Source organism: Bombyx mori, chromosome 8, assembly GCF_030269925.1.
Source record: "Bombyx mori chromosome 8, ASM3026992v2".
NCBI lineage: Eukaryota > Metazoa > Arthropoda > Insecta > Lepidoptera > Bombycidae > Bombyx > Bombyx mori.
The window spans coordinates 11,744,586-11,767,102 of record NC_085114.1 but is presented as its reverse complement, the minus strand read 5'-3'; the positions used below and the strand labels follow the sequence as shown (position 1 = coordinate 11,767,102).

General features: G+C 34.5%; 1 protein-coding gene and 1 long non-coding RNA gene across 2 annotated transcripts in view; one reads left to right on the top strand and one right to left on the bottom strand.

Annotated features, from left to right (window-relative positions):
- LOC101737969 (beta-3 adrenergic receptor) overlaps window positions 1-22,517 on the top strand; it is a 136,561-nt gene that overhangs the window by 2,864 nt on the left and 111,180 nt on the right. The window lies entirely within an intron of this gene.
- Window positions 15,127-17,724, bottom strand: LOC134199317 (uncharacterized). Its single transcript, XR_009973756.1, has 3 exons — window positions 17,273-17,724; window positions 16,084-16,921; window positions 15,127-15,976 (listed from the first exon to the last, which is right to left on the bottom strand). It is a non-coding gene; the product is annotated as an uncharacterized LOC134199317 (long non-coding RNA).

Sequence of the window (22,517 nt, the reverse complement as noted above, 5' to 3'; positions counted from 1 at the left end):
TCCAGTGGCGGGCGGTACGATGGTAAAAACGAGATGCCGGTATCATCTCGAACAATTCCTCAGAGCACTTTCCATACATCTTCTAGTCACATGCATCTTCTCTCTACGCATCACATGTCCATACCACGCTAGTGAGATAGTTTTTTAAGAACGTCGCAAAAATAGACTTTCACTGTTAACGACTCGTTGAAAGTAAACTGCAACAGCTTAGTTATGTTCGCGCCGGTCATTGACCACGCAATGTTTTCTCTAGGCAAACTCGAAAACAATGGTCGCTCCGAATTGTGGAAATTCTTGAATTCTTTATGATCGGCCCTTGTTCGTGTTTGTAGTTGTACTGCCGAAATTTCACTGAATATTTTGTGAATCATTGTTCTTGTAATTATTCTAAGAGGCAAAGTGGGTAAGTGACGAAAGCTACATTGGCGGTTGAGGTTGGGTGGCGTCATTTAAGTCACCAATAAGTCACCAAATATGAGATTTCCCCCACCTAAGCAATGAAAATAAAATGAAAAACAGTAAATAAAAACAAATTTGTTTCGCGCATATTTATATTGTAATGACGCCATATTAATTCTTTGTGCACTGTAACTGTCTTTGTAACTGACAAAGGATTTGACTCTTGGCATTGTCACTTCAATCCTAAATACTCCGTTAGTAATACCCATTAAAATACAGACACCTCTGTATAATTAGCATTAATCATATTTACCAGTCTTCGTTCAAATATTGTAAGAAGTCAGAGATCTAGTGAAATACTCAACGATGAACCTACGCAAAGACGCATGTACATATGTACGTACGTTTTCCAACGAAAAAAGGTAATCATACGAATGTTACTTTATATTACTAGGTAATTGGTTACACGATTCCCGCAGTTCCATCCTAATCTTCACCACCAGTAATAAATGTACGCGTAACAATGGTAATTACGACAATTACTCGATTTTAATTGAAACCAACTATCCTTAAGACGTCTTACGTTACATTGATGACAGTAATTTGTTGACAAACTCTCCTGTTATTAATTTAAGTGACAGTGATGATTTTAATAATATTACTGTCTCAAAAGAAACGGACGAAGTAAGCGTTACGTAATGTGAGACGAGATTCTCATTGCGTTTTTTGATTAGCGTCAGAAGTAAATTCAGAGATATAAAAGAAAAATGAGTTTTATTTCAATGTACATAGCTTACGTGCAACATTGTCTGAGATTTGTAAATTTATTTATCTAGTTTTCTCGAGGCCAGTAAGAGGAGAGAGAGAGAGAGAGAGAGAGAGACCAAAGGCTTGAGGGCGTGGATGTACATCAGTAATATAGGGTTGACATCTCTGAGATACTGCTACTCTGAAATAAGCCGTTCTGTCTACTTTTATAGGTTTATTTTATTAATATAATGCTACTATTATTGATGGTAGGGTCCTTTATAAGTCTGCATGGTTTGGTACCAAAATTTTCTTTTTCCGGCTTACTGGCCGTGCATTCTGCTCCGAAGGGTGGGGCAGCCGTTACATAATACAATTGTCTCCAATCTCATGACTCAAGGTAAATGAAAGAAAGCGGCATGCCCTTTGTGATATCTAAGTGATCAGATACCCACTTAACCTTAACTCAACAAGGCTTAGTCCTATCACCAGTAAGTAACCAAATTATAGCTTCTGCGGGTGAGATATTTACTGCACAATATTATTCCTTCACCGTGGAGGTCATTCGTGAGTGTTAAATACGTATTCCACTGGAAGCTTTCGAGTTTTCGTTTATTAGGAAAGCTACTTTGTGTAACTTTAATACTGAGGCACTACTTATTGTTCCTTGACATCAATACCTAATAGCTTTCCGATGCTGGAAAAATATCTTAGTTGAAACATTGGCTCTGAAACTTCAGACATTTTTCCTTTTTATATAACAAAAAAAAGTCTAGGCTGTCAAGAACACAATATTCGTAGGCGTCTTGCCGTGACACGTAATTAATCGACACTCAATTTACTTTAAGTTTTGTAATTTTATAGCCTTCTTAGAATAAAAAAATATCGAACGCTGCCATTGGAAGTGCTCCTGGTATTTTCAAGTTCTACAATTTTATTAACTTGAAAGGTTTAAAGGGTACATTTCATTTTATCTTATACGTTTTGTAGAAATTTGTAACAATAAGTTGTTTATATTTTGATATTGCATTTCTTATCAAACGTGATATAAAGTCAGTGATTTCTTAGCTTCAGACACCTCCTTGCTTAGAGCATCAAAATAGTCCAAATTGTTGTTAATTTCTAAGAAGGGCAAACAAGTTCATCTGAAGCTAAGCGGTTCTTGAAGCTTTTTTTATTTATTGATTTTTCTCTACCTTTTCGTTAGTCTAGCAGGCCAGTATTCCAACTACGATTGGACTGACAGGTGAGCTCACGGGGCTCAACCTAGGAGGACTTGCTAATACTAAATAATATTAGTGATTCGCTAAATTTAGCACTGAATTGGAATAGCGTGTAACTCTCTCGGATTCGACGAGAACGATGGCTGGTGCTTGCAGTATTTCTTATTGTCTCTGTAAGCAGACGAGCATATAGGTTAGCTGTAGCTTAGTGTGTTGCTGTAAGTGGTTATAGTCTTTCATGGACGTCAACAATGGTAGGGGCATAATCAAGTCCCTACCTGTCCTTCTCTTCATCTCGGGAGGCTAAATTAGTTTTGATTTGTAAATTGTCATTATTCATCTCTATTTTGTCTCACTATTTACTTTATTACTTATTTTTAATTTATTTATAGATTAATAAATATCTTATAGATCAATAAACGGGTAGATTATATTAATCTAATATATGATTCCAAAGACTTGCTTAATACTCAAACCGTCCCTGTAATTTTGCTGATTTTGAAGAAGTAAAAAAATCTGAAAAAAATTACGTCACAAAACTTGTGGTCTTAAGTTAAGTCTTAAGTATCTCTGCTGTTTTTAGGTTTTCACTCTATACGTTCAGTGTCTTTAAATGTCTGAAATTTTAACTGAAGGTGATTCATATTTATTTACAGTTTGGTTCAGATATTAATAACGTTAACGCATCGATTGTTTTATTACTTCCCGCCAAAATATTATGCACTAGCGGCCCGCTCCGGCTTCGCTCGGGTCATTAACAAAAATTTCAAAATAAAAAATTATAATACACACACATTAACACTTATGTTTGTGCCAGGTTTCTAAAAATAAAAAATTATAAAGGTAGTTTGAATAATATTTATTATTTTAATGAACTTTTATTTTCATTTAAATAATATTTGTTTTTATCTTTTTTTTATTATTTTTATATTATTATTATTCTAATTTTCGTAATATTATTGGAGTTTTAGTAAGGATCCCTAATTTAAAATAATAATAATTATATAGCCTATGTCACTCTGGGATAGTGTAACTTCCAAACAGTGAAAGAATTTTTTAAATCTGTTCAATAGTTTCGGAGCCTATTCAATACAAACAAAGAAACAAATCTTCTTTATAATATTAGTATAGATATAGATGACACAAGACTTGAAAAAATAAATATCGTATTTTTTAAGTTTGAAGTAAAACCTTAGATAATACATAGTATGTGTAAATACAGAATAATAAATAAACTATTGTATTAATACTCTTTGTTTATTGTACTACCAGGCTTATATTAAGACAGTAAATCAACTCGATAATTGTGTATATTTTTGTAAAATTTTAATCACGTTTTAACCTTGCGAATTTTAGGAACACTCGTTAATGTAGCGTTCGTTGGTCGTAAAGTTCGGCTCGGTGAAATATGCTGTTAATTTTTTCTATCTATAATAACAACAGCAGCCGAAAAATACTCGCGCTAAATTAAATTGTGTTTCAAGTGTGTGCCGTTTGAAGTGTAATTGGTATATTTAGTAAAACTAGTGGCCCCGCAGTTGTCGAAATTCGGCTATAATTAATTGAAATATAAGTTTAAACATTATTATGGTTCTATTGTCAAACACTATTTTAATTCGATAATATAATCACAGTATTCGCCAAAACTGCACTATAGATCAATATTATTAAAGACAAATAATATTAATCTATTTTCATTTCGACCACAGACCAAACAATAACAAAAGTTTCCCAGCAAAGAGTATATTTTTATGTATGCGTTGTGTCAAATACATGGTAGTGTGTGTAATGTTATCTTTATTGATTTAAAGTATCTTTTATGCATTATTTAAAAAAAATATTAGCATTGTACAATCCTTCTCTATATTCTGTATAAGTGTGATAAATATCATACTCCTCCGTCCGCGCAATTTTCGTAAAAAGGGGTACCTACAAAGTTTTTGCTTCACGTATTAATATATAGATTTTAGGGTATTTTTTATGATTATATATATCTTAAATACGATTGTTTTTTAATTTGGTTATTTTTATGTCACTTTTGTTAAATGAAGCTTTTGTCAATAATTTGCGCAACACTCGCACGTTTCTCTACTTACTTACTTCTACACATCTAGGTGGGACATGATATTATTAACCTACGTAAAATCATTGACCTAAAATTATGTGGGTGTGGTGGGATTTCACATCATTGACTTACCTATCATTGAACTACGCATAAAATCATTAAAAAATTCTGTAATTAAAGCTATAGACAGAGTTGTGCTATAGCTTATTATCCACAGTTGGAATTGGTCTGCGTGGGACGTTGCACGATGATCTTTTACATATCTTAACGCCAGCATGTTCGTATGATTTGTGTATATTTGGCTTCCAATAGACAATGTGGTAGACGTTAATTTTTTATGGTAATTATCGATACTGGCTGATTGTTTCTGTCCGTAAATTTTGGTAATTGATGCCTTTTATGTAGTTGTTCTTCTTGTATATTGATGCTTCCATTACGGAAAAATTATGGGATTTTTTTCCTCGAAGTAGTAAAAACAAGAGATAAGGGATGAGACTTATTAGAATTAAATGTATACGTAAATATCTTACATCAGTGATTTTAAAATCTTAACTCTTAAGAGGGTGAGTTACGGGTTGAAAGTTTAATTAAATGAGAGTTCTACATATTTATGTTTATTTATGATTGAAGACTTACTAGTGGCCCGAAGGCCTTTTCAGTTTCACCAGGTCAGGTGGGCGAGCAATGGCTCAGCCAGAAGGGGTGGGATGTGCTAACAGCTGCACGAGCGCCTCCGAAAGAGACCTAACAATTCAACAGCAACTGCTTCGCGAATGAATCTACTACCGGATCGGAATCGCGACCCGCTCAGAAGATCCGGCGAGAAACTCAGCGAGCTGATGTGTGGGTTAGGTTGCACGTCGACCTCTTTGTCGAGTTCGACGAGTACGGTTACCGGGGTTCCTCAGCCTGCTCCTAGTGTTAGAGCTGAAGGTATCTAATGCAAGGGTTATTGGATCTGATGGATCCGTAAGGACGTGACGGACGTGATATTTCTTTGTATGTTGGTCCTCTATGTATTGCTAATCCATTCATTTGATTGTGATGAAACTTGGTATAATTACGATTGAAATTTTAGGAATATCTGCTATAACACCATTAATAGAAGATAAATGGTGTACTAGTAATTAAAATATATCTATATTTTTCATACAATTGTTGATAGTCACAGCGGAGTCTGGCCGGATACCAAAAGTATCTTATAACATTAACTGAAATTTTTATTCGTATGTGAAGTATCGAATGATTTAAGTGTCGCAAGAATTCGCAAACCTAACATTTCCTATACCTAACCATAGCTTATTAAAAAAAAAACTGTTATTCTGTTCTGAAATAAAACTGTAATTGCTATACATCTATCCACCGGCACACCAAGTAAGGTACGTAATGAAAAATGTACAACGAGACGACCTCGACACTGGCCTGTAACTGTGACCTATTGTTAGGCGATTATTGATTGCTGACGAAGCGGAATAAAAGAGGATCGGTACTAATAACCTTCTAGGGATGTACGAGTAAAATTGTAACTATGATTCAGATATGCGAACATAGAATCAAGGACGTGAGTTTATAGACGATTTCTGTCGCAAAACGAACATACATGTACTGTGAAATATTTTTATTTTTTATTGCTACATGAGTGGACGAGCTCACAGCCCACCTGGTGTTAAGTGGTTACTGGAGCCCATAGACATTTACGACGTAAATGCGCCACCCACCTTGAGATATAAGTTCTAAGGTCTCAAGTATAGTTACAACGACTGCCCCACCCTTCAAACCGAAACGCATTACTGCTTCACGGCAGAAATAGGCAGGGCGGCGGTACCCACCCGCGCGGACTCACAAGAGGTCCTACCACCGGTAATATAAAAATATATCGATGTAAATACTTTGTTAGTTACGTTATTGAACCAAACAGAATCGAATTAACCTCGGACGAGGTTTGTGTTAAATCATTATTGTATCGGTGTAGTTCGATTCGTTTTGACTGTTCGTAAATACAAAAGCGTTGATTAAATGCGGCTCTCGCCGACAGAGTATGAGAAGTGTTTGTTGAAAATTCAACATCGATTTTCAATCGAATCGAATTAGCGCTTATTATTTATTTAAGGAATCTTTTTCATCTAGGTTTAGTGTGTCTGTTTTCGGACAACATTCTTTTAACATTCTTGTTCTTTTTCCTAGCGTTTTCCCGGTCTAGTTCTAGAGACGCTTTCCTACTAAACTCTTTGGTCCTCGACATCCTTCTGGGTGAGGTTATTCTCTCCATATCCGCCTTAACTACATCCAACCAGCGTTTTTTAGGCCTACCGCATGTTCTTGGACCAGGTATGTAGATAATGAGGCATCTATTTCCGACTTTAATATTATTAAAAAAAAAATTTAGCAACAACAAGTTTATCAACTCCAAAGTGCGTGATTTTATTAACACAGAGTCTTATGTAACAACAACATTAGCAATGTTGACCTGAAGTTGAACACCAAACAGTTTCGGTTAATTTAGGTTGTTGCGGCTTCATGATATTGAAAATTGAGCTACAATATTACGTGAATATAAATGAGATCTAATGTGAGTGAGTCGATTTTTGACCTACTATCGTAATATAACGGATACGAATAATAAAATGGATGAAAGCTTAAAGGTCCTTAAGTCTAGTCTTTCCAGATCAGAATATGAAGGTACTGAAGTCGTCGTGGCTTAAAGGATAAGACGTCCGGTGCATTCGTATGTAGCGATGCACCGGTGTTCGAATCCCGCCGGCGGGTACCAATTTTTCTGATGAAATACGTACTTAACAAATGTTTACGATTGACTTCCACGGTGAAGGAAAATAGCATCGTGTAATAAAAATAAAACCCGCGAAAATATAGTTAGCGTATTACTGGTGGTAGGAGCTCTTGTGAGTTCGCACGGGTAGGTACCTCCACCTTGCCTATTTCAGCCGTAAAGTAGTAATGCGTTTCAGTTTGAAGGGTGGGGCAGCCATTGTAACTCTACTGAGACCTTATAACCGATATCCCAAGGTGGGTTGCGCATTTACGTTGTAGATGTCTATGGGCTCCAGTAACTACTTAAGCAGGTGGGCTGTGAGCTCGTCCGTCCATCTAAGCAACAAAAAAAGTACATAAGCTTGGTATCTGAAAGTAGTATGGTATTCTCCAGCGCCTTTCGGTACAGTACAATTGAGACTCCAAGGGCATGCCTCAAAGTGGGTGACGTAAAATCCCCTTCTTCCAGCACAGTAGTAGTAGTATTTGTATTGGTGCAAACGAGCTAGTTGGACACTTGTTGTTAATAGTTACTGTTTAGCCCATAGATTATCACAACGTGCCTTATCTTCTGTTGTGTTTAGTGTTGAGACTTATTTTATTTCATATTATCCTAATTCATATACTCCCAGTCTAATAATATAAAGGCTAGTAAATTTGGTTGACGTCAGTTGACGATCGACCGTAAAACTATAAGCCAAATCAAATCACGGAATGGTAATAAATGGGGTGCCAGCTTAACGTAGATAGATAAGGATAGCATTATTTTCTTTAAAAGGTTTTCTTTAATCAAATACTTTGATCAATAGACGAGTTTGGCATCTGTTAAGTGCTCATCGGATATCATAAATTGTACAATATGCTGTCATAAAAGGTGCTTGCTTGGACTGTTTTGCAGCAGAAGTAGGTAGATCAGCAGTGGTTACTTCTGTAGACGCACAATACGCCCTGCGACAACCATTTACTACGAGCTCAAAAAGCCCGAATATATTGGCTTTGGATTGGAATACCTCAGTCTACACTACTAAAATTACCTCACTAACTGCCTATTTAACTATAGAGCTATTGCGCGGTTATACTGGTTGTAGCAAGAAAAATGTTTAATTCGAATATTGGGTTTTCTCCGGTAAATCTTATGTTTTATCATGCCTTTACTAATAATATATTATACAGCTGACTGATTGAGTGATAATTCTGGAATATCCTATAGACTTTAGCGGTTGTGTTTCTTGTAAACTTTCTATCGGTTCATGTAATTAATTATTGAAGTACTGTTCGAATGTTTTCACTACGCAATTTTGCGTTTTAGTTTGAAGAGTATTTTTGTGTTGTGTTGTGTGTGGAGTGTTGACATGAGTTTATGTGAAGTTGAGATTCGACTTTTATCTCTCCAAGTGTGCTCCGCGACTCAAGCTGTGCTGTTAATTGGCTAGGGTGAGACCGTTTAACATCAGATGCTAACTGGTGGTAGGACCTATTGTGAGTCCGCGCGGGTAGGTACCACCGCCCTGCCTATTTCTGCCGTGGAACAGTAATGCGTTTCGGGTTGAAGGGTGGGGCAGCCGTTGTAACTATACTGAGACTTTAGAACTTATATCTCAAGGTGGGTCGTGCATTTACGTTGTAGATGTCCATGGGCTGCAGTAACCACGTAACACCAGGTAGGCTGTGAGCTCGTCCAACCACCTAAGCAAAAAAAAGGATGTACCTTTGCTTATTAATAAAAACGAAACTTTTTACTGCAAATTATGAAAGGAACATCACACTTTCAAATTAATTCATAAGCTTCACGAAAAGTTGCGCTTTAAGGTCAAGTTTGACTTGACAAGGAAAACATGGTAGCGTTTGACCTCGGTCACGCACAGCAAGTCTTAACGAATCAGAATCCAATTCGTAATGCTTGTACGGAATCCAAATTAAAAAGTCTCTTAGAAACCTCCAAAAACTTTTTTTCGTTTAAATAAGGATATTTTTGAAATCTGATTGAGTAGATTGTTTTATCTACAACAGAAAATAAATTTAAAATGAAATATTTTAAGTAATTGATATTTAAGAACGGGGTGTGGAAACATTTGGCTATCTCTCTTACATCGACGGGATGGATGTAATATGCTTTGCGGTCAACCCTGTCCTGCCGTCTCAATAGCCCCGACTGGGCTCCGGCCCGGTTTGGGGTAGGGCGCCGGCTGTGGGCAGCGGTTGAGGTAGTGAGGTTCAACTCTCACGTACCTGCCGCGCGGGTTGCGATTCGGCGATTTTCTCCTGTGACAAAAAACCTCTCTTACATGCTTTTTTTATTGTTTATGGTAGTAGAAGATAGTAGATTGTAGAAGACGATAACGTTATGAATGATTTTATACCTTGATCGTTTTTTTTTCTTATTAGACTATACACAGTATCGGAGTTATTGATGAACTGATGATAACGAGTTAATAGTGTTCTTGTTACGAGAAACAACATATATTTTTGATTTAAGAAAAGAAATCTATTTCTACGACAGAACTTGCTGACTTAACAACCATTTAATTTTATAAATTCTACTATCAATACGATAAGATTCGTCCTATCTGAATTTTCTGTTTTTCTTGTATTTTAGTTTGATGTGTTCTAGCAGTAAATTCTAATTTCGGAAAGTTACCGAAAAATCAAGAAAACAATGCCTTTACATAATGCTACATATTCAATTACAACAATAAATCAGATCACATTGATTTGAGACAAAAAATACCTTTTAAACTTTTCACCTCCTACGATCGAAACGCTACGTAGGCTGAATATATTTTCATTCAGGGAAAAGGAACAACTTTTCGAACTTTCATTTTCAGAAGCTCGTTTCAAGTCAACATTTTTGTATGAAATATCTTAAGTGACTGGTTAAGTTATTCTATTAATTGGGATCGTAGGCAGCGATCACGTTATTAATTTATATAAGCATTAAAATATTTATTGATCTTTTATTGTTAGAAACACAAAGAAATAGTTATGTATGTAAGATGTTTATGAAAATTAAAGATATCAGATTAGATTCATATGATGTGTGACAACATATGAAATGACATGGTAAAAATCGACGATAAGACTAACCCAAGGAGAAGAGAGTATTTTTTGTCTTTCTGAATTTTTATTTTTATAGGAAAGAATTTGTATTCATATTAAAAAATACGAAAAATGTGTTTAGTTTTTAGTGGGGTTAGACTAAAAATAGAGTAGTAGTCTTAAAGAGTTTACGTTAACGGTGAAGAGAATAAGATCGGTATTTCTTTCTTTCTGAATCTTTGTTTTTATAGGAAAGAATTCATAATATTCATATTTAAAAATACGAAAGATATGTTTAGTTTTTAGTGGGGTTAGGCTAAAAATACAGTAGTAGTCTTAAACGGTTTATGTAAACGAGAGTTATTTGCAAGGGCTACAATTATAAAAATCAAAACTCTATTCCTCAATCAACTTCCTTATTTCGTGTAGTGTTTGTTTACAAGTTGTTTTAGTGTTATCGATTAAAAAAATATTAGAACGAGAAAACGTAATTCATAGAATGAAGAGAGAGAGAGAGAGAGTATTCTTTATTGTACACCAAAAAACAAATAAACAGTGCGATACATTAAAACAAAAAAGTACAATTGGCGGTCTTATCGCTGAGAGCGATCTCTTCCAGACAACCATCAGGTGGACAAGAATCATTTGGAAACGAACTACGCGCGGTGTACCATTCCAGTGAAATACATATACATATATGTACACATACATATACACATACATATCTCCGTAAATATACATACAATTAATACAAAGTATTATAATATAATAATAATTAAAAATAAAAAATAAATTTTGCTTCTTTACACATAAATAAGAATAAGCAATTTACATATAAAAGATACTTAAAATACCTTTAAAATACCTAATGAATTTACATCTTAAAGCGTCGTAAGCAGTTTCGTTTTGTTTGTTATGTGAATGAATGTGGATAAATAATATGAATCAACAGGTGTTTCTGAATTTCAATAATGTAGTGTACATAATTTGTAGCTAACAGAAATTTCTATACTTGTACAACGTGTCTAATGTTTAATTACACTCAGGCGTACAGTATGGAACGGCCTTATTCTAACTTGTATTAGTAATTCATAAAATATAAGCAGATTTTGTTACATAAAATATGCACGAGCGTAGTCCAGAATATTTTGTCGGTAATTAAGCCCGAAGCCAAACCCAGGCCCACGCGTGATAGTCAACTTGTTGAATTAAAAACCTAATCCTACGGTTTCTTTGATCCAACCTAAAGGGCAGGCGAAGGTTTCGAAGTTACTAAAATAATATAAATTTATTCAGAAACAACATTTATACTACGCGCTTTTTTGCTTTTTGACGGGCACACATTTTCCGCAATTTGAACAATGTGTATGATTATTTTATCTATATATTAGTACGTGAAGCAAAAACTTTGTATCCCTTTTTACGAAAATTGCGCGGACGGAGGAGTATGAAATTTTCCACACTTATAGAGAATATAGAGAAGAAGTGCACAATGGTAATATATTTTTAAAATAATGCATAAATGATACATTAAATCAATAAAGAAAACATTACACACACTACATATCATGTATTTGACGCACACACGCATGCATACCATTTATTGTCAAACTTTTGTTCTTGACGTCTGTTGTCAAATTGAGAATAGATTAAATATTGTTTGTCTTTGTTAATATTTTTTATAGTGTAGTCTTGGCGAAATTTGTGATTATAGAAGTATAAAATAGAATCATAATAGTGTACAAACTTACAATTCTAATTAATTATAGTCGAATTTCGACTACTGCGGGACCTCTAGTAATGTTAACTAAACAACTAGGCTCAAAACTTTTAGTTACATAATTTTCATTTCTTTTTATATTCCATAAGAATTGACATCGACTATAGTAATAGGACCTCAATAGATTGTGTATCTCCGAATTTATATGTTCTAATTGCTTTTTATACGGGTAAAATCAATTCATGTGTATTTTTCATTAATTTTCCTGTGCGATTTTGGAAACGTTATGTATTTGTTATTTGGGCAAAAATAAAAAAAATCTTCAAATGAATATTTTTAGCGTCAAATTTTTTTTTATACGTCACAGAAGAACCGATGTCTTCGTTATCTTTTGACATAGTTTGACGTACAGTGGGTAGTTGTGCAATGATATTGTGCAGCACAAAACTGTGTGACAGTTCCGAGATGTCTTCATTCTTTCTAAGTTTTTTCTTTCTTTTTCTTTGATGAATGGACGAGCTCACAGCCCACCTGGTGTTAAGTGGTTACTGGAGCCCATAGACATCTACGACGTAAATGCGCCACCCACCTTGAGAACGCATTACTGCTTCACGGCAGAAATATGCAGGGTAGTGGTACCACCTACCCGCGCGACTCACAAGACGTCCCTACACTTCGACACTGCCCAAGCACACCGTCCGAAGTCAGCCGAAAGCCGAAGTTTGAGGAGTAATTAATGAGAACTTTGAAATAAAAAGACGATCTCTATCTTTTTGTTCTACGATAACTGAGTTCAATTGTATAATGCTTAGGTATGAACTCTGATCAAAATAGGACGGTAGTTTAAATTTACGAACTGTAAACTGTTAATATCCATTAAGCATAGAGTCGATTATCACTAAAATATTAAAGTCTTGCTGTTTACAAAGATATTCTACTGTGTTTAATATGTGAACTATGCCTTACATTAACGTGATCTATTTATTTTCAAATCTGCTGTATCTATTGTGATTAGTGGCCCCGCAGTAGTCGAAATTCGACTATAATTAATTGAAATAATAAGTTTTAACATTATTATGGTTCTATTGTCAAATATTATTATAATTCGATAATATAATCATAGTATTCGCCAAAATTGCACTATAGATAAATAATATTAAAGACAAACAATATTAATCTATGTTCAATTCGACCACAGACTTTAAACAATAACAGAAGTTTCCCAATTGACAGTAAAAAAAGAGTATATTTTTATGTATGTGTTGTGTTAAATACATGGTAGTGTGTGTAATGTTTTCTTTATTGATTTAAAGTATCATTTTGCATTATTTTAAAAAAAATATTAGCATTGTGCACTCCTTCTCTATATTCTCTATAAGTGTGAGAAATTTCATACTCCTCCGTCCGCGCAATTTTCGTAAAAAGGGGTACAAAGTTTTTGCTTCACGTATTAATATATAGATAAACTTCGGCGATGACACGGATCATGATGTAAATTGAACGTCTAATTTTAGTCTTAGGCGTATGTCAGAATTTTATACGAAATATCCAACGAAATATCACAGCGGGAAAAGTAAGAGATTCTTGTGTAAAGCGTCGATCGTTCTTGCTCATAAATAGTCTATTTTAGCGTTCCCTGACCCGGTTTGTCAATTGTCAACATAACACTCTTCGTATAGATCTGAATCGTGAACGTACTACTTACCCGGCTATTTGGTGCCCCAAATATTGAATTTACAATGAAAAAAGTAAACAATTGTTTGTCGAAGTTCACAGTTCAGTTTATAAGACTTTTAAAAGACTTCAAGAAAGTTCGACAGATGGTTATAAACGAGATTCAATACGAAGTTACGTAATTAATCGAAATTATGAAAAGGCGAATTTGATAAATGGTTTTATTCTAATTTTAACCGAGCTTTTTTTTCTAATGGGTGCAGTATCTATTTAAAAATTTTTGTTTTTGAAAATATCAATTCCCATTATTTTTTCAAAAGATCGTTTGAAACAGTTTTCACATTGTGATTTGCTATGTTCCCTAAAATCTAGTAATCATTTATTTTAAATTAGTTTTATGGTTTGAGCTCGTGTTTTGTAAAGTTATTAAATCGAGGAGCGAGGGGTTATTTAGTTTAAACGACACTTTTGCCACTTTACAGGAAAGCCATTTAATTTTTAATAATTTGCAATGATATCATAACAAAAAAAGCTTCGTCGGCTATTTGAATGGGTTACCCCACTACCACTTAATTGAAGTTCAATTGAAGAAATCAAATTGTTGATACTAATACCAAATAAAACGGACCTTTAATTACAAATAAATCGACACCTCCTACGTATAATATCGTAACTCTGTTTTATCAACTTTACAGTATCGCAATTCAAAGTTATGCAAGCAGATTTTTGATGATAGTGAAGTCAAATCAGCTCATTTAAGAATCAAAATTGGCATACAAATATATTTTTAGGAACGGAATATTACCTCTAAAAAGGTTTTTTGAATTTTTTGCTAGAATTTCTTAAAAGTCACATACGGTTTTCTACTACGGAAAATATCAATGGTATTTCGTTGTATGTAGTACTTACTACACTTTACGTTGATATATATGTAGGATTAAGTAGGGTATGTTACACGTACGATAACTTACATTGGAACTTATCAAATAATAATGTGTCTTGGGTTACAGTTACCATAATATACAATGGAACAAAGACGTTTATAGCATTAGTGCTATTAAGGGGAATAATTAAAATAAAATAATTATCTTCCATTATACTGAAATATAATGTATTTCGTAATCAAAACAGTCTAAATAAACATTCCCTCTAAGAAAATAATCTTAAAATATTAATCAATGGTATTGTTGTTATTTTAATAGTATGTAGTATTAAGAACATGAAATAAAATCTTTATATTATCATAAAGATTGTATTTATTGTTTTATTAATTTACGGATTGTCTAAATCAATTTGCTTTATCCAAAATAAATAGTATTTTGCTTTAAAAAATACACGTATTATTTAAAAAATGCAATGAAATACTTATATCTGAAATTTAAAATCAACTAAATAAAATCTCTTTCAAATTTAAAATATAATACATATTATTATTATGAATTATCTATTCATCCCTGCACTCCTTATCAACTAAATAAAAATATCTTTTACTAACAAGAAAAAAATATTTATTCATTACTTGAATATTCGTAAAAAAATCAATCAGTATTGTGCAGTCTCTAAAATCTAAAATTTTTAGTACAAAAATAAAAAGAAATTAATGAAAACTATGTAATATTAAAAAAAAAACATTAATTATTACAAAATTAGTCTGTATCTAAATCCGAAAAACTATCGTTACCAGTATCTGATAGGCTTTGGACAAAATCATAATGAGCGCTGCGTATGATTTGAGATTTGCACATGCTCATCAAATCATATTTTTTCACCTGAGGTATCATCGGCAGCCTATTGGCATACAGTACATCAATATTGATTACACATTGTCTCCTGGTAGACACTTTTATACATAAAGTATGGTAATCTTCGGCAGCTAAATCATATTTATATAATAATTTATAAGGATCTTCAGGTTTTAAACACCTCTCTTATTTTATTCCATTGAACTTTTTCTCCATTAGTACTTTTAACCCCATTGTCCTTTAATAATGTTTTGCAATTAAAAAAATCGGTGTGTTGTAATTCTTCTACAATATAAGGCTTTCCTTTTTGCTTAGCTCAGCGTACTAAACAAAAACACTCAAATGGTGTATAAGCAAGTTTATTCTTGGCACATTTTTCTATTAAGGTGTGAACGCTATCGCCCTCATTTTGGTTATGACCAACTTCTAAAAAACAATGATGTATTGTCACTTTAAAAATAAAAGCGACAACCGAAGCTTGCTTGTACCTTGATCCTTACGTTTGGAGATGTACTCATACAAGCCACTTCGTTTGCCTCGCGATTCCCTTGGACTTCATGCCACATAAAACAAGTACCTTCCTGTTCAGCCACATTAAAAACTGTAAAATTAAACAGTTAAAGCTTTCGTTTATAATAAAGGATACTTATATTACCATTTGGAGCAATAAGAACTTTTGAAAGTCGAAAGTGGCGATTAATAGTTTACCATCTGATACTTTGGCCAGTTCTTTATCGGTCGAGTTTTTTTGGCGAGCTATCTCTTTATTTTTAATATGTGCTTCATATAATTGTGTTTCAGATAGTGTCAGACTAGATATATTCTTATAGATATGACACTTGTCACATTGGTACTTCTTTGGCATATAAAAACTAAACTTAAAGTATGCATTGACGATGTCGGGATATTGCCGTTCAGAACTAGCTTTTGAAGAGTATGTTAGTGTATTAAATCACTCATTATACAACTCAAACAAGCGATGGAAATTTAGATCTCCGTCTAGGTAAATTTTACTACTTCCTTGGCGAGAGTAATGAGACTCTACAGGCTGAAGAGATTTTATGTGATCGGATATACTTCTGATAACATCCCTAGTTATTACTTTGCGACGCCTTCGCAGATCCGCTTCTATCAATCCACTTACCTTACCTTTTTTTCTAAAGACTTATAGACAAATTGTTTACTTAATGGAAATGTGTTTAGAAACATCTTCTTGTACACAGTTAAATAGTTTTCCTGGTCGTCTAAAACAGCCCTTGGTAATCTATAAATCAAAGTAAACCTACGCCTAGATTCCATGTCAGTGAAAATCCTTAGTTTTTTTGTTTGACAACCAAGTTTTCAATAAAAGCTGCTGCTGCTAAACTGCTTTTCACAGTTTCCTAAATCTTAAAATCTATTGAAAATCAATATTCTGTCATCATCACTCATTTTCGTTGAACATTTTAGTCTGCAGTAGGTACATATGACACATAGGACCCAAAATAGGACAAATCCATCAATTGGTTTATCTCATCAATATCTGCGTCAAAAAGGGGTGGTAACTCTGTAAAAGAAAAACAAAAATATCTTTTTATTGAGATTTTTTGAAAAGAATACTATAGTAAGTTATGCTTTATATCGAAGTACAATATCTTAAGTGTGACATAGGATAAAAAAAGTATGGGAAATTCCAATGTAAAATATCGTAAGAGCAGATACGGGACTCGTTTATATTTTTTTCAATAGTAAAGTATCGTAAGTATTTACTTACGATATTGGAGAAGGATCTAAATTCAACGTATAGTATAGTATATATATACTTACGATATTTTACTGTGGTATTATACTATTTCATATTATTATATTTTAAATAAATCATAAAATCATTATTCATAGTGTAAAACATATATATTACCTTGTACCCTCGTAGTATTTTCCACAAAAGGGTTGGATGTACACACATCATCACTATAAGTTGAATTATTAGCGTTTACCGGTTTTTGCCAATCAAATTATCACATTGTTTTACCGGTTTCATTACTGTATCAATCATTCGTTTTGACCTAGATGACACAGTTGATAGTTAATCTTATACTTACTGTCCATTAAATAATATAAATCAGTACATTTTTTTAAAATGTGATATTGGCCGCGCTCGAGCTCCTCTCCAGCGTATACAATCGGTACTACTACTTACCATTCCTTCGCGCGGCTAAACGATCACTCGCCTCCCGCGTACAGCACATTAACTGCACTATACGATATATTACTACGGTAAATATGAACATACGACAATATGCACTCTCAATATCTTTGGTTCTATTGCAAATATATTTTTTTTTATTAGATGAAACGATAAACGATGTTATAAAGTATTTGAAAATCTAAAAATGTCATTTTCGTCAATTTGTTGGTTACGATAATATACGTAGGAGCTGTCGAAATGTCGCGTATTAAGCGAAATGTCGCTTAATCCGAATAGCCTTTTAACCCTCGACGTTATATCCGACGTTGCGAATACTTTACAGATTTCGTATCCTTCGCGATTCCGTTGACTTCAAACGTAAGAGGAAACCATAAAAGTAGTTTTAATTATGTACACGTCTCGCGAACACCGAAGCAAATAGAAGGCCTTTAATTAGTCACGACCGTGGTGACATTTCTTGTTTCATATTGATTAGCAGTATGTAGGTTATTTCGATGCAATGAAAATTCTAATGCAATTAGCTTACGCGATCATTGATTGTGTATTATGTAGGTTTCTCCAATCGGATTTCCATAAATACATTTTTAAACTATATAACTCGACCAAGAAAGTTAGAAGTATTACAATCGTTTGTTAGAAAATGATTATTTTATAAAAGCAGTGCAAAAAGTTAGTCTCTTAACACGTTAACAGTCCATATACAAGCGTTCCGAAACACGCCATATGTCCCAGTGTGATTATATATTTTTTGGCCATTATTAGATGTCCACCTATCGGCTGATGCATTAAAAGTAACAAAATATGGTCGTTGACCCCGGATATACCCGTGTACAGCGGGCGGTACACGGACTTATGTATTAAATTACCGGGTACCTTTAACGTGTACCACAGGCTCATGAGTGTTCCAGTAGACGGATGTATGGTTAGTTTATTACCATATCGATGGTACGTTTCCGCGGCAGACTAGTTTTCCGCCAATACATACCCTCAAACACATAAATATAACATGAAGATCTATAAACTATGGTCTGCAGAACACTTGGGGATACCAAATTTACAATGGTCAAAATGTGCAAGTTTTTGGTTTGGATATTTGGATATTTTTTTGATTTGGTTCCGGAAGTATAGTAGTAACATTGGCAGAAGGTTTACTTGATGAATGTCGCTGCATGATAACTGACAACTACTACACGAGCGACCCTTTGACAGAATTTATGCTTTCTCGCAATACAGACCTCTGTGGCACAGTCAATAAAAAGAGAAAAGGTTTACCGAAAGAGAGAAGGAGAGAAAAGCATTCTAGCAGCACGTGAAACGTTCAAGTTCAAGTTACGCCGCTGAGAAAGACACATTTTTTGGAGTTTTTGGGCAAGAAAGAATCTCGATTCATCCGAAGACGATGCGTGGGATGCTGCCAAAACCTTCTTGATGAAGATCGACTTGCTCCATATGCACAGGCCAAAGCCAAAAGGGTATCAACGCAATGTAAAATTTGCAAAAAAAGCATATTGCGTTGTTTGTTTTTCTAAGCTTCTAGTCCATCAATTAAAAATTTGTATCTTTTTTCTAAGTTTTTTTATGTCGTTTTGCTATACTAAGAATTTAAAAAAAATATGACATGTTTTCGACTTTTTCCATTTATTAGATCCTTGGCCACAAGTCCACAAAGAAAACACTAACTAATTTGACGAGTCCGTGGATCTAGGCCCCGTAGAGAAACACATCGGCTCGTGTACCTAATAGGGTACACGAACTCGGCGGAACCGCTCACCGTGTACCACATACGTAACACCGGACTGTTAACGTGTTAATCTTCAAACGTCAAATTTTAATGTCACCGCCCTGTCTATTTCTGCCGTGAAACAGTAATGCGTTTCGGTTTGAAGGATGGGGCAGCCGTTGTACCTATACTTGAGACTTTAGAACTTATATCTCAAGGTGGGTGGCGCATTTACGTCGTAGACGTCTATGGGCTCCAGTAACCACATAACACCAGGTGGGCTGTGAGCTCGTCCAACCATTTAAGCAATAAAAAATAAAAAAATCACACGGAATGTATTGCAAAACATTATTCAAGGCTCTGACTGCTACAGACAAGTTAATGAGATTTATTACGAATTTTTTAACCATTGAGTCTGGAGTAGTCCGCACTACATGGGACATGAAATTTTTCGCTCTCGTATAGCTCTCTCATTTGTAAAGAGCAACAAATCTTAGGGATCACGCAACGTATTACGTACAATCTCCTTGACTATTCAAGAGGCGCACGCAGGAGATATAATACATTGAAATATAATGGCGCGGCGGACGGACGGCAAATGTCATGAAGCGAAAACATCTAGTCCTTACATAAGAAAAGTATGTATTTTGAAATTTAGTGGACATCCTAATTAGCTTGTTATCTAAAAAAAAAAAGTTTTATCAAATTAAATATCGTTTGTCCTTTTTTATTTAATACGCTTTTATTATTAGCTTCAGACGTGTATGTATGTTTGTAACGGAATATTTGAATATGATTTTGACCCCCTTCAAAACGTCGGATTAACTCGAATTTGGTATACTTATTAAGGAACGATGACAATTTGACATAAAAAATAATTGAAATAATTGAAATTCAACTAAAAAATGAAAAATAAATAATAGTTTAAAATAACTAACAAAATACGCTTTTATAGAAAATCCAACTAAAAAATAGAAAATAAATTTAATAAATTTGAATTAAAAATAGAGTAAGAAAAAATGATTTTATTGTAAGAAAAACGCGTGGGGTGCTTTTCAGGATACAGATATGAGTAGAAGGGTTTCCTGATCCTGAAGGGGATCCTGAAAAGCGTATTTTGTTAGTTTTTTTAAACTATTATTTATTGGCTGTGTGATCATCAATCAGAATTGAACTATATGCGATTTTAAATTTGTAATCAAAAAGCAATGACATGATGATTTAACGTGGAAATTGCTTTAATTAGGGCATCGATCCGATGCTATAGTGAGCGTGTGCTAATTTTAATAAGTTTCTGAATAAGGCGCATGGAAAGATAAGAAAAAACGTCTAGTGCAGATCGAATCCGTAATGGATTTTATTTCGTGAGACACTGAACGAATGAATGAAGTGGTAGTTTTTTGTTGTCACCTGAAACCACGAAAAGAACAAAGCGGAACAAAATGACAGTGTTGGCTAGCACAAGGGCACCTAATGGGTTGGAATCTTGAGCAATTTACCTGAATAGGTAGGGGTCGAGAACGCCTACTTAATGTGTACGAAAGTGGACTCGTCGATTTCTAACTTTGTTCTGGTGTTGAATGACGGTATTATTATCATGTCCATAATATATATTTTTTATTAGTAATGGACACCGATCGCAGCTGTGTTAGTTCTTAGGTTTTATCTATATGTGTTCCCTCCAGGATGAAGAAGATGGTATACCTACGACAGTAAGCTCATTGCAGCCGGACAAGTGGTCAAAGTGTTTATTGGAACAAGTGTCTCGATCACGGCGTAGCTGGAATAGAACCTAAAGCTAAAGTGACGTATATATAGTTTTATAGATAGTATAATATTATAGACAGCTATTTTTTAAAACACACGGCCACAGTTTCTGAAGGAATTTTTGTAAAATAAGATGACTGCAAAATATACCTACGGACTTTATGTAAATCAGTGTCTTGAAACATAACGAATTAAATTCTCTTAATAAACCGTTCGAAGGGAGAAAAGCTTCGTAAGGCGGGTTTATGCGCATCGTCGCGTGAGTAACGGCCGTGCATAATGTAAGGACATTAAACCGAAGCATTACTGTATTAAATTGTAAATTAACTGAATTTACAGCGCTTTTCCATTGACTAAATGGATTTTTCTTTCGATCGTGAACTTGAAAATTTTATTTATTACGAATTCATAAGGAGTGTTTTCTTAAAAATGAAATTCAATTTCAATTGAATTGTTTGTTCTTAGAAAAAATTGAATTCCATTCATTGTTCCATTCAAATAATTGAGCGTTTGCAAACTGATAGTTTTTTATTTTTATTTTTATTGCTTAGATAGTTGGACGAGCTCACAGCCCACCTGGTGTTAAGTGGTTCCTGGAGCCCATAGACATCCACAACGCAAATGCGCCACCCACCTTGAGATATAAGTTCTAAGGTCTCAAGTATAGTTACAGTTACAGTAATGAAATAATTATGATCGTTTTGCATTTTTTTACTATGCTATTGTCTATTTTTGTATATTTTTCTGCCGGGAACGTGTTATGAGCTTCTTCGGACACATCATGCGGTCTCCCAGACATGAATTAGAGAAGCTCATAATTACGGGTCGCATAGAGGGCAAGCGCGCCGTGAGCAGAACACCAGCCAGATGGTCAGATCTAGCAAGAGAAGCACTCGGTGGTAGTCTGTACCATGCAGTTCATACCACCCATGATCGAGCACATTGGAAGTACGTCGCATGTGCTCGTGATCCTTAGTAGTGAGGGAACGATATAGAAGAGAAGAGAAACCTCAATATTGTACTTTGGCAATCTTAGGTAAATTTCCGGGCTTAGCGTTATCATCTACTCATTACATAGATAGATTATTATCATGTATTGACATTGCATTGGCATATCCGATATTAGGAATTTTCACTTATCGAATGTAAAGTTTTTGCGGACTGTCAATACAATATTGTTCCAGCAGTGGTGCGAGACCTTCGTAACTGTCACTATGGGGGCACCGGAGGAGGTGAAGGATAGTGACTAGTTTTCTGAGATGCTTCACATAATGGGGCAACTTCACGTGGCCACAGCCAAAAATTACGCAGAGTACATAGCCCCTAGCTCCAATGGAGTGTCGGGATTCCTTCGCCTCTAGTGGCTTGGGGCCGGGTTCTTGAGGCTTTTTCAATTCTTGTCTTTAGTAGGACAGTTTCCGTATTCTATTCGTTCGAAGAACACGAAGTACCCTTCTACCTCCACTG